General features: G+C 34.4%; 1 long non-coding RNA gene and 1 other non-coding gene across 2 annotated transcripts; one reads left to right on the forward strand and one right to left on the reverse strand.

Moving 5' to 3' along the window:
* Positions 1-3,950: 3,950 nt before the first annotated feature.
* On the reverse strand, positions 3,951-8,131 carry LOC129526589 (uncharacterized). Its single transcript, XR_008671257.1, has 3 exons — positions 8,053-8,131; positions 5,901-6,116; positions 3,951-4,081 (listed from the first exon to the last, which is right to left on the reverse strand). It is a non-coding gene; the product is annotated as an uncharacterized lncRNA (long non-coding RNA).
* A 4,882-nt stretch (positions 8,132-13,013) lies between these two features.
* LOC115930642 (U7 small nuclear RNA) lies at positions 13,014-13,075 on the forward strand. Its single transcript, XR_004067262.1, has one exon. It is a non-coding gene; the product is annotated as a U7 small nuclear RNA (small nuclear RNA).
* Positions 13,076-13,289: the final 214 nt, after the last annotated feature.

Raw genomic sequence — 13,289 nt, forward strand, 5'->3', positions numbered from 1 at the left:
ATAATCTGAAAAACGCAAAATATTTAGAAATCAAATGACACATTTCTTAATAACTCATAGCTCAAAAAAAAAGCAAAAAGAAAATTAGAAATTGTTTTGAAGTGAATAAAAATACATAAAATGTAAAAATTTCTGTGGCACAGTTAAAACAGTGATTAGAAGAAAATATATAGCACTAAATATTTTTTAAAATTTCTAAAAAAATTATCTAAGTGTACATCTAAAGAAAATAGACAAAGCTGGACAAATAAATATAATACAAGTAGAAAGAAAAGAATCATAAAGATTAGAGTGTAAATCAATAGAATAGGAAATAAACGAACTACAGAAAAAAATCAGTGAAGCAAAAGATTTTTTTAAAATAAGCAAATAGCATTAGTACACCTCTAGCCATATGGGTTAAAAAAGAATACAAATTACCAATATTAGGCATGAAAAGAAGACACCATGATGGATTTCTAAGATATTAAAGGGTTATAGGGGACTATCATGAGCAACTGTATGCTAATAAAGTTAGATGAAATTTTCATGTTTTATGACAACCATAAATTACCAAAAGTGACTCAAAAAGAAATGAAAAATTTGAATAGAGTTATATCAAATGAAAAATGTGAATGTTTAATTTCAACATTCCCACAAAGATTTTAGGCCCAGATGACTTCACTCTTTAGTTCTTTCAGATTTATGGAAGAAATAATGCTAATCCTACATGGTATCTTTTTAAATATAGAAGAGGAGAGGTTTATCAACCTATTAATGAGTTTGAAATTGCCCTGATGCCAAAGCATGCTGCCTATCTCAGTAGTATATTTACAGGAAGCCAAATATTGTTGCTCTTCTAGAGCTTAGAAAGTAATTAGATCAAAATAATCTCAATAAATAGTATACTTAAAAACCTGTGAAAATATACGTGATTTTCTAATTAAATAAATTAAAAAAAAAACCTGAACATACAAATCTAAAAAACAATTAAAAAGGTAGTAATAGAAAGTAAAGTTAAAAAAAAATAGACTTGCATCCTCTGAAGCCACAGCCTGAGCTCTAGGTTGGCCCCTTTTAGCCATGGCTGGAGTGGCTGGGATGCAGGGCAACAAGTCCCTAGGCTGCACAGAGCATAGGGACCCTGGGCCCCGTCCATGAAACCATTTTTTCCTAGGCCTCCAGGCCTGTGATGGGAGGGGCTGCTGTGAAGACCTCTGATATTTTTCTCAATGTTTTGGGGATTAACATTTGGCTCCTTGTTACTTATGTAAATTTCTGCAGATGGTGGCTTGAATTTCTCCTCAGAAAATGTTTTTTTCTTTTCTATGACATTATCAGGCTGCAAATTTCCCAAACTTTTGTGCTCTGCTTCCCTCATAAAACTGAATGCCTTTAACAGTACCCAAGTCATCTCTTGAATGCTTTGCTGCTTAGAAATTTCTTTCACCAGATACACTAAATCATCTCTCTCAAGTTCAAAGTTCCACACATCTCTAGGACAGGGCAACATGCAGCTAGTCTCTTTACTAAAACATAACAAGAGTCACTTTTGCTTCAGTTCCCAAGCAAGTTCCTCATCTCCATCTGAGACCACCGCAGCCTGGATTTATTGTCCATATTGCTATCAGGCTTTTGGTCAAAGCCATTCAAGAAGTCTCTAGGAAGTTCCAAACTTTCCCACATTTTCTGTCTTCTTCTGAGCCCTCCAAACTGTTCCAACCTCTGCCTGTTACCCAGTTCTAAAGTTGCTTCCACATTTTCAGGTTTCTTTCCAGCAACGCCCCACTGTACTGGTACCAATTTACTGCATTAGTCTGTTTTCATGCTGCTGATAAATATACATCCGAGACTGGGAAGAAAAAGAGGTTTTATTGGACTTACAGTTCCACATGGCTGGGAGGCCTCAGAATTACGGTGGGAGGTAAAAAGCACTTCTTACATGGTGGAAGCAAGAGAAAAATGAGAGAGATACAAAAGCAGAAACCCCTGATAAAACCAGCAGATCTCGTGAGACTGATTCACTATGAGGACAGTATGGGTGAAACCATCATACTGTTCCCACCAGGTTCCTCCTCCCACAACATGTGGGAATTATGGGAGTACAATTTGAGATGACACTTGGGTGGGGACACAGCAAAACCATATCATGCCAGATACCCTAAATCATCTCTCTCAAGTTCAAAGTTCCACAGATCTCTAGGACAGGATAAAAAGGCCACCGATCTCCTTGCTAAATTATGGCAAGGATCACCTTTGCTCCAGTTCCCAGTAAGTTTCTTATCTCCATCTGAGACCTCCTGAGCCTGGAGTTCATTGTCCATATCACTGTTAGAATTTTGGTCAGAAGTATTCAACAAGCGTCTAGAAAGTTCCAAACTTTGCCACATATTCTTGTCTTGTTTAAGCCCTCCAAACTCTTGCAACCCCTGCCCATTACTTAGTTCCAAAGTCACTTCCACTTATTCAGGTTACCTATAGATCAGCACCCCCTTTGTGGTACCAATTTTCTCTATTAGTTTGCTTTCACTCTACTATAAAGATACTACCTGAGACTCGGTAATGTATAAGTAAGAGTTTAATTGACTCACAGTTCTACATGGCTGGGAGGCCACAGAAAACTTATAACATGGCAGAAGGCAAAGAAGAAAGGCATGTTTTACATGGTGGCAGGAGAGAGAGAGTGAGAAAGTAGTGCCACACTTTAAAACCATCAGCTCTAGTTTTATAGTGACAACACATTCACTATCACAAGAACAGCAAGGAGGAAACAGCTCCCATGATCCAATCACCTCCCACCAGGTCCCTCCCTTGACATGTGGAGATTTCAATTTGAGATGAGATTTGGGTGGGGACACAGAGCCAAACCATGTAATATGTGTGTATATATACATATGTATATAAATATATATGCATATAAATATATATGCATATATATTTATATACAGTTTATAAAAATGGTAAGATATTTTTAATTCTCATAAACCAATTTTTGTCCCCCTGGGGGAAATATTATCTCTATTTAAAGGCATGATTAATAATATGAGATGATTTTGAGTAATTTAAGCCTTTCCAAAAAACATAATCCATTCCAGTTAAAACTAGTCATTACATATAAATATTATAAATATATAACATGTATATTTTATTAGACCATAAAAGAATGTTTGAATTATTTTTATTTTTCTAAGAAATAGTTTTTATGTAACTTACCTTTGTTTCTTGGTGAGGCCACTGAGTCTTAGATATGAAGTGCATGTGACAACAAAAACATAAATGTGACTATAGCATTGTAGTGCTAACTTTTTCTTCTTACCTGGAGAAGAGTCAAGAGAGACTTTTGTACAATGTGCTTTTTGAAATTCAGTGTCTGATAATCTTGTAATGATAGAAAAAAATAAGTGGGCCTAAAATGACTGAAATTGAGAAATTTCGGCGGCTGATAACAAAATCTTCAACATAAGTAATAGCCATCAAAATCAGTGGGGATCATGGGCCATGGCCCCCTATATCAAAATCATCTGGACTGATGATTAAAAGTAAAGATGCTTAGAACTCTTTGCAGACTTAGTAAATCAGCCTCCTTTCAAAGCCGAATCTAGAAGTCTACATTAAAGCAACAACAATACTGTTTCTCCTGGAAACTACATTTACTCTAATCTTATGTACAAATGCTGAGATTACTGTAAAAAATTCCCAGCCATATCTGGCTTAGAATTTACTAATTCTCTAATGAGGAATAAAAAGAAGTTTCTATAAAACACTAAGATGTAGTATCTATAATCTGTGTAGAGTATTTTTCTCAAATTCATGTTGAAGGAAGCTGCTTGACGTGCCATGGTGTGTTAGGTTCTTCTTGCATTGTTGGAGGCCAAGGCAGGGGGATTGCTTGGCACAGGAGTTTGAGAACAACCTGAGCAACATAGTGAGAACTCATCTCTACAAAAGAGAAATTAAAAATTAACCTGGTATGGTGGTGCATGCTTGTAGTCTCAGTTACTCAGGAGGCTAAGGTAAGAGGATTGCTTGAGCCCGGAAGGTGGAGGTTGCAATGAGCTGAGATCATGCCAGTGCACTTCAGCCTGGACAACAGAGCAAGACCCTGTTTTTAAAAAAAGAAAGAAATACATGAGATTGTGTAATTTAAAATGCAAAGAGGTTTTAATTGGCTCATAGTTCTGCAGGCTCTACTAAAGCATGATGCTGGCATCTGTGCACCTTCTGGGGAGGCCTCAGGAAACTTACGATCATGGTGGAAAGCAAAAGGGTAGAAGGCACAGTCACCTGGCCAGAACAGGAGCAAGAGAGCAAAAAGGGAGATGCCACCAACTTTTAAATGACCATAACCCATGAGAATTCTCTCACTATTGTGAGAACAGCACCAAAGGGATGGTACTAAACCATTCATGAAAAGCCACCCACATGACCCAATCACCTCCCACCAGCCCCCACCTCCTACATTGGAGATTACAATTTGACATGAGATTTGGCGGGGGATACATATCTAAACTATACTACACGACATGTGTTCACCGGGCTATTCCATCCACACTGAAGCCCGGCACGTTGACCAAGTCTTAAAGATTAGTCAGGCTTCCTTACTCATGCCTATATACACTACCTATAGCATAAGTTTAATTAATCACTGAAAAATCACACATTGAAAATCTATTATGGTATATAATATATGATATTAGTATATTATATATACTAATAGTTATCTTGATGTTCTGTTACAAAATTATATTACAAAATATAACAGTCAAGAGATAAGATCACTCTTGAAATATATGGTACGCTGTTATTGACGAAATAGCTAAAGGAATTTATTTTTTTCTTCTCAAGAAGCAATACCTAAAGATTAATTTAAAAACAGTAGTTAAGTACTTGGTTCAAGGTTGAATAAGAACAAAATAAGGCGTGGCTATCTATGATTTCCTTTTTAGCCTCTATGGAGTAGAATAACTAAAATCATAGATAGCTATTAAACGGCACGTAAAAATATTCCTGAGAACAACAGAAGCCAAACGTAGGGAACATTCTCTGGATAAAGAAAGAAATGGAACAAAATATATTAATAAAATTGTCCTTCCCTGCAAGTGAGAAATTAGACTAAATGTTTCCTCTTTACAAGCATTGTTGGCATGACTCCACCTAACACTAGTTGTTTTCCTATATTGTACCAAAAAGTAAATGCCTTAGGAAGGAAATAATTGATAACATTTAAGAATAGTTAAAATTTTGCTGGTGTACAAGTCTAATGGTTCAATAGCACTATTAAATATTTGGGTTAACATTTTTCTTATGATCATGTGATTCCAATATAAATTATGTAGCTGAAAACGCTGATAGCTCTGGCACACAAACATTTACCCCCAGTGCTGTGATTTTACAGGTGTTATGATGTGATGCTACAACTTTATATCATTTTTATACTTTTAAAATTTTATATGTTTAAAAAAATACTTTAATCCAACATCTTTTGACAATTTTGCTTTGCTATTCACTAACGTGGATGAAGTTTCAGGCATTTTGAACTTTTACCTTCCCCAGGGGTTGTCTGGGGTTTGGACAGCTGAGACTTTTTTATTTTTGAGGGGCCAGGAATATACTAAATCATGTATTTGATTTAAAGCTCTGAGGTTTAAAATAAAGTGTGAGACTCTTAGTGCTAGGGAGCTTCTCAGCATGAGCAAAATTTAGTAATAATAGAATGGATGAACCACAACAGGTCCGAAGCTTAGCATAAGTAAGTATGCAAGATCTCGTATGCTTATTCTAACTTCTTTATTTTGGAAATGAACCAAGAACACCCTCCGCTGGTGGATTACCAGTATTCAGTAACTCAGTAGTGGTGAGAAAAATTATGAGAATCTGATTGCCATGTAACCTTCTTAGCTGTTAGCCCCAATTGCCATCACCTGCAGTTTCAAGAGTGTTTTCAGATCACAGCAACTCAGGTTTCCAGTTTGTTCATGATTCTCAAAATGATTCAAGAGACTTCTTTGTAAGTGTATTTTCCATTAATACGGTGTATCTTTAACTCCTTTTCTTTTTACTGTGCCTGCCTTCTCAGTAGGAACTCTTCTGTCAGACATCCAACAAAATCATATTTTAATCACATTTATAATGTCCTCCTGTTGCTGGGGAATAGCAGACATTGAACTGAATGACTTAAAGGTGAAAGAGAAAATTAGGCTTTGCCTCCCTTAAAGCAGGAGTACATTCCTACCATAATGACATTTTCAGGTTGCTCTGCACTTATAAATAACACCAGTTCACATCAGGTATATGCACTAGGCAGTCCTTCTCCAAGTGATGAAACAAATTCTTCTCCACACAACATTCAATAATCCAGTATCCAATTCTTTTATTTCTATTTGTGACCTACAACTCAAACATGCCAGAGTCTGTATGTAAAGTAATTAAAATGAAATAGAATTGAGGTTAAATTAGTCCCTTTGCAAAGGATCCATTTTGGCAGTATAAATAACATGTAACAGATTTGTGTTAGATGCACAAAATAGGCAGAAATTTAAGAAAAGATAACTTATTTTATATATTAGCCTAAGTTAAACTAAGAAATAGAGGAGAGAATGAGAGTAAGAAAGTGTGTGTGTGAGTGTGTGTGTATGTGTGTGAAAGAGAAAGAGAAAGAGAGAAAGAGAGAGAAGGAAGAGATAAGAGAATAAGTTACCTAAGAGCATTGGCTCTGTAAAGTTTAGTGGATAAAAGATCTGAACCAAGTAAGAGCAAATTTTTAAAAAATTAGCACTTTTTATGGAAGAAAACACATAATCCCAGACAGTGAGACATCACTGAAATTGCTCCATTTTGATATTCTGTGAAACAGAACTAATGATTTCAAAAGATTGAGTTTTTCCTGTATATTACAAAAAGAAAGGGGTGGAGAAGGAAAATCAGATCAAAGGAAAAGGATGAGAAGTTCAGTAATCATTGAACCTTAGGAAATCAGGAACCCCAGAAAAAGATCAAACCTGAATGTACATGGCACAGAGAGCAAACAACATTCACAGTTTCGTTTGTTAATGCTATGTAACTCATGTATCTACTATTAGATACGTGAAGAGATATATCTTATTTCAGAAAAAAATATGAGATTAAGCATTAATTATCATCAGAACTTCAGTTTAACAAATTTTCTTCTTTTTCTTTTCTAGACTGTTCTAATAAGCTATTAGTTGCCATTTGGAAGTCAATAACAGCCTTTACAAGTATATAATCATATATGTTATTCTGGGCTGCTATGACAGAATACCATAGATTAACAATAGAACAGTGACTTAAACAACATAAAATTGTTTCTCACAATTCTAGAGGCTGAGAAGTCCAAAATCAAGGCCAGGAAAATTCAGTGTCTGGTGAGGGCCTACATCATAGTTTGCAGGTGGCTATCTTCACCTTGTATTCCCATTTTGTCTAGAAAGTTATCATCTCTCTCATGTTTCTCTTCATAAGGGCACTAAACTCATTGTCGAGGGCTCTGTCCCTATGACCTAATCACCTCTCAAAGTCCCCATTTCCTAATTCATCACAATGGGAGTTATTATTTCAATATAGGAATTTTGTGGGGACACAAATATTTGGTCCATAGCACATGATTTTTAATAGTTATAATTCTTATCATTTGGGCAATACTTTATAATAGATTTTTAGCTTTAGAGGCAGAAATGATATCATGTTTTACTGCTGACCCATAGATGGGTTAGAATTTTTAAATTAATGACTAATTTGTGAAGACTTTATAGTAACTAATTATTACCCATGTATCTATATAAAATCTGCAAGCAGCTTGGGACTAGTAATCATGTTTTACAATTTTTCATTGTTGTTTCCATGACAACCCCCATAGTGCAAGATAAAAAGTGGGGATTTATGAAACATATTGCATTCTCTATTAGAATAACGATCTAGTATTATAACAAATAGATAAAGTATAAAACTTTAATATGCATTTCTTATTGAATTATTTCCCAAAAATATGCTTCTGGTCTTAAAAAATAATTAAGCTCACACATCCAAGCAAGCTGGAGTAAAAGGAAACAAACTTACCTCTTTGCCTGAAATAAAAAACTAAAAAACGATACAGAAGAAATTATGAAACAATGGTTTTTATACATGTGAAAATAGCTGGTGCAAGATAATAATTCCCAAGAGAAGGGAAATTAAGTTATGTGGAACATTTATCCTAGGCTAATGGCTAGAAAGTGTTTTCAATTCACAGTTCAGAGAGAGGAAACACACAACACACAACACACACACACACACACACACAGAGAGAGAGAGAGAGAGAGAGAGAGAGAGAGAGAGAGAGAGAGAGAGGTCCTAGCAGTTACCCAAAGTGAATAAGATAGAGTTTTAAGTCCTGGGAGGTCAAGACAGGTAGAATTCATAAGATAGAGTATTGCAGAAAACATTCCGCAAAGAGAATGTTATAGAAATCTTCAGAGTGATCCTCATTAGTCTTTGGCTGAATACAGATTAACAGATGGATATATGGAGACTGAGTTCAGAAAATGAAACAACTGAAAGGATGAGAGGCCCAATTCCATAGAAAGAACACTGGACTGAGAGTAGTCTGTGTTCTCACCTGCCATAGGTGTAAAAATACCTGTAAATTCCTGAGATGTTAGTAAGAATACCCAGATGGGTATAGCCTCATTAGAGCAGAAAAATAGCCTTAGGGTAAGGGCTACTCTGAGTCTACCTAAGAAAGCTTATATCATGCATTAAAAGGATCAAAGTGTTCCCAAATAACTTAACTCTATCCCAGAACAGAGTTCAAGAATATTTATAGAAAAGAAAAATATCTAACAGCCAACGATGTAAGATTCCAATGTCTGTCATCAAATACAAAAATTGCCAGGAGTGCAAAGAAGCAGGAAATACAGCTCACTATGAGAAAAAATATAGCAATTAATAGAAACAGACATGAATTTTATAGGCAATATCATTAATAGGTAAGGGCACTAAAATATTTATTGGAAGTATGTAAGAGATGTTCAAGAATATAAAGAAAAGTTTAAGCAGAGGAATGGAAGACATAAAACATAAAAATTAAGCTTCTAGGATGAAACCTAAAATATATGAGATGGAAAATATATTGAATAGAATCACACCTAATGAAGCACTCGAAAAGAAAACGTTATTGAAATTGAAAACATGCCAGATATTATGCAAAATAAAATAGAAAAATAAATTGAATATTAGTAAATTCTAGGAAAACTTTAATTAAGCTAATATATTAATTGGAATCCCCGAAGGAGGTAAGAGAGAAGAGGAACAGAAAAAAATACGAAGATACAATCACCGAAAATTTCCCAAATTTGATGAAAACCACAAACCCACAGATTCAAGCTCAATGATCTCCAAGTCTGTAAAACAAGAAGAAAACCACAAAGCAACCCTAATGAAGTTACTTAAAACCAGTAATGAAGAAAAAAACTTAAAAACAAACAGGAAAAAATACATTATCTACAGTATCAAAGATAAGAATGATAGCATACTTCTTGGCAGAAACAATATAAGTTAGAATACAATGGAGAAACATCTTTAAAGTAATGAAAGAGCAAAACTGACAATGTAGAATCCTATACCCAGTAAAAATAGCTTTCAAAAGTAAAGGTAGAAAGAAAAAACATATTTAAAAAACTGAAATAATGTAATCTTATCAAAGCTGAAATAATTTAATGTTATTATTATTAAATATTAATATTTAATAGTATCCATTATAAGCAATATTAAGCAAGTCTATTTAGAAGAAAAAATAATATCAAATGGAAACGTGAACCTGCACAAAAGATTAAAGAACAGCAGAAACGACAGATACAGATAAATACAGACATAAAATTTTAATTTCTATGTAATAACTGTTGAAAGAGAAAATAGGAATGTATTGTAATGTTTGTAAGATATGTAGAAGTAAAATTGTGAGAAAAATAGCACAGATGTCATAAAGGGGACTACAACTTGTCCCATTGTAAGTTTTTTACACTCTATATAAAAAGATGCAAAATTCTGTAAAAGGAGATTGTGATGAATTCAAGAGATATACTATAAACCATGAAGCAACACTAAAATACCATGACAAAAGTTTACAACTACTAACTAGTAGAAGAAAATATTGAATCATAAAAATATTTAATTAATCCTAAAGGTGACAGAAGTAGAGAAAAACAAAGGAACAAAAATCATATAGGGTCACCAAGTCTAGAGATCTAATGCGTAACATGAGGACAATAGTTAATAAAATTGTACTGTACTAGCAATTTCTGCTAAAGAAGTAGATTTTAGCTGCTCTTCCCACAAAAAAGGACAGCTATGTGAGATAATGGATATGTTAATCTGCTTCATTATAGTAATCATTTTACTGTCTATCTGTCTCTCGTAACATCATGTTGTACACCTTAACATAGACAATAAAATTTATGTTTAAAAAATTTTAAACATTGTTTTTTTTTTTTTGAGACAGAGTCTTGGTCTGTCACCCAGGCTGGAGTGCAGTGGCGTGATCTTGGCTCACTGCAACCTCTGCCTCCAGGTTCAGTCTATTCTCCTATCTCAGCCTCCTGAGTAGCTGGGACTACAGGTGCCCACCATTACACCCAGCTAATTTTTGTATTTTTAGTAGAGACGGGGTTACACCATGTTGCGCAAGATGGTCTCGATCTCTTGATCTCATGATCCACCTGCGTCGGCTTCCCAAAGTGCTGGGATTACAGGCGTGAGCCACCGAGCATGGCCAAAAAATTGAAAACATTTTAAAAAGATTATGTGGGACAAGTAAAAACTAAATAGTAAGATAGCAGTTTTATGCTTAACCATACTAATCTTGACAGTAAGTGAAAATAGTGTGTCATGATTAAAAGGAAGATAATTTTAGATTGAATACAAAAGAAAAACCTAACTATATGCTGCCTAAAAGAAATCCATTTTAAATATAAAGAAAAAATAAGTAAATGGTAAAGGAATTTAAATATATATACCGTAGCTAATACTAATTAAAATAAATTAAAATCATGCTGGAGTGGCTACATTAATATCAAACTATGTAACTGTGAAATTATATATATATATATATTCTTTAGAGAGAGAGAGAGATAATAGATGATAGATAGATAAATAGGCAGATAGATAGATCTTTGCCCTTGCTTCCTGAAACATAGCTTTTAAAACTCTTCCAGATAGTGGTGTGGGAAGAAGCCATTGATAAAATTTTTCATCTTTGATCCTGGGTTTCTGTTACAGAGTTACAGAATTTTTTTGAATTTCTGGATTGATAGGAGTGTCTTTTGTTCTAATGGTTCTTGATGACTCTTGGTGGGCTCTTAGATGAGAGCTCATCACCAGAAAGGCCAAGCCATAATTAGAAGTTGGGAATTTTCAGCACCACTTTTCATGCGCTTTTAGAAGAAGAGAGAGGCTGGAGATTTAGTTAATAATAGATTATGCCTATGTGGTGAAGTCTCCATGAAAATCTGTAAGTTGAAGGGAGTGTAGAGAGCTTATGGGTTGCAGAACATGTGGAGGTGCTAGGAGGGTTGGGGATGGAGAGCAGAGGTAGGGATTTTAAAGATGGTGTGAGGGAACTTACGCCCACACAGAGATGGGCTCTGATGTGAACACACAGTAAGAGCTCAAATAAGTCCTTGCACCCATGTGATGACCATTGGAGCTGCTCCCTCTCCCAGGCAACAGCTAGTCTCCATCTGTTCTTGCCTTATGTCTTTTTAAGAAGTCCCTGAATAGAAAAGTCTTATGCTTAAGCTCAAACAGGGTGTTCTTTATTAGCTGAACTTTGGAATAAGAGACAGAAAAAGAGCTGAAGTCATGTACCTCAAGCCAACTCCATAATTCATATGGGCACAAAATATTCCAGAGATCACAGCAGTTCAAGCTACACATAGCAGTAACTCACCAAGTCAGGTTTTTTAATTATCTCAAAAACGTGAATCAACACTGAGTACTATCAAAAGCAAAATGAATGTACATTAATCACAGAATATTTTAGTCACATGGCATCTTTCATCCCAGAAAAGGTCACAACCCACGGGTCTGTTTCTCATCACACTTAACCTGAGGAAACAAGAGAGCAAGTAGCTTTGAAGAGATTGAGTGGGAAAATGTTGAGTGTTTAATCTAGACAGGGCTACACAATTGTTGCAAAAAGCAAATGCTTTCTCTTACTGGGTCTTGTTTCTACAGTTGCCGTATTTGCTTCCCCCCAGTGATAAAGAAATGGACAACAGCTTATATGTATGTTCATTAAGAACATGGGTGAAAAATAAGTCTTGAGAGAAACTTATAACTAGTATATTTTATAGTATATACACTATAGTATATACCAGAATATTTTTATAGTATATATATTATAAAATATACTACCTAATAGAATATTATTAAAATTATTATTATTTCTGCCAAAAATGAGTATGTTTACTATACTGAGTAATTGATTTATTATTTCTGGCGATACATTCATGGGAAATCAAGCACACTATGCATCACTCATGGTACTGATGAACTGATGATTTAGACTAAACAGATCATTATTACCTTTTCTTGCTCTTCAAACTGGGGTCTGGGTAAAATATTATCTATTTCTTTCTACCTTCATGGTAAAATGAGCCAAAGGAAACATTGAGGCATAATAGAAAAATGCTATTCTCCTGAGGCATTACATTTTCTACAATAAATATTATCAGATCATTTTTTCAGATAAAAGCATTTATTTTCAAACAATACTCACTAAAACTTTTGTACTTTTAAATATTTACTCCAAGCCTTCTGCAAATAAAGAAGTATTTTCCCTCAGTAAATCAAATTCTCTGTTGAGTTTCTGAATTGCTTTCATTACTTATACATATTAGAATTTCATTCCAGGATTTCATTGTGAAAAATTATTGAAAAGTATTTGAAAATTGTTCTATTAAAACAAAGATGCATGTGATAGTAGAAAAAAAAGCATATATTCATTTGCTTTTACAGGTCAATGAAAATTTGAAAGAAATTTTGAGTGTTATAGCTCTTTTATAATTTGTCTAGTGGGCTTTCTGTTTTTTACGAGAAAGTCCTCCCAAAAAATTGTTGAAAAAAAAGAAATTGTGTGCTTATCCCCAAAATAAATAACTCACTCTTCTCAGCCTTTTATTATTCTGAGTGAGACTTCATTTGAATTTTTTAATAAAAGCAGAAAACTATGATTCTTTAGTAAATGTGGGGATAAAACAGTAGGTTGGCTACATATTTATTCTAAAATATTTAATGGACCCTTACCCTGATGTAGGGCA

Source organism: Gorilla gorilla, chromosome 15, assembly GCF_029281585.2.
Source record: "Gorilla gorilla gorilla isolate KB3781 chromosome 15, NHGRI_mGorGor1-v2.1_pri, whole genome shotgun sequence".
Lineage (NCBI taxonomy): Eukaryota > Metazoa > Chordata > Mammalia > Primates > Hominidae > Gorilla > Gorilla gorilla.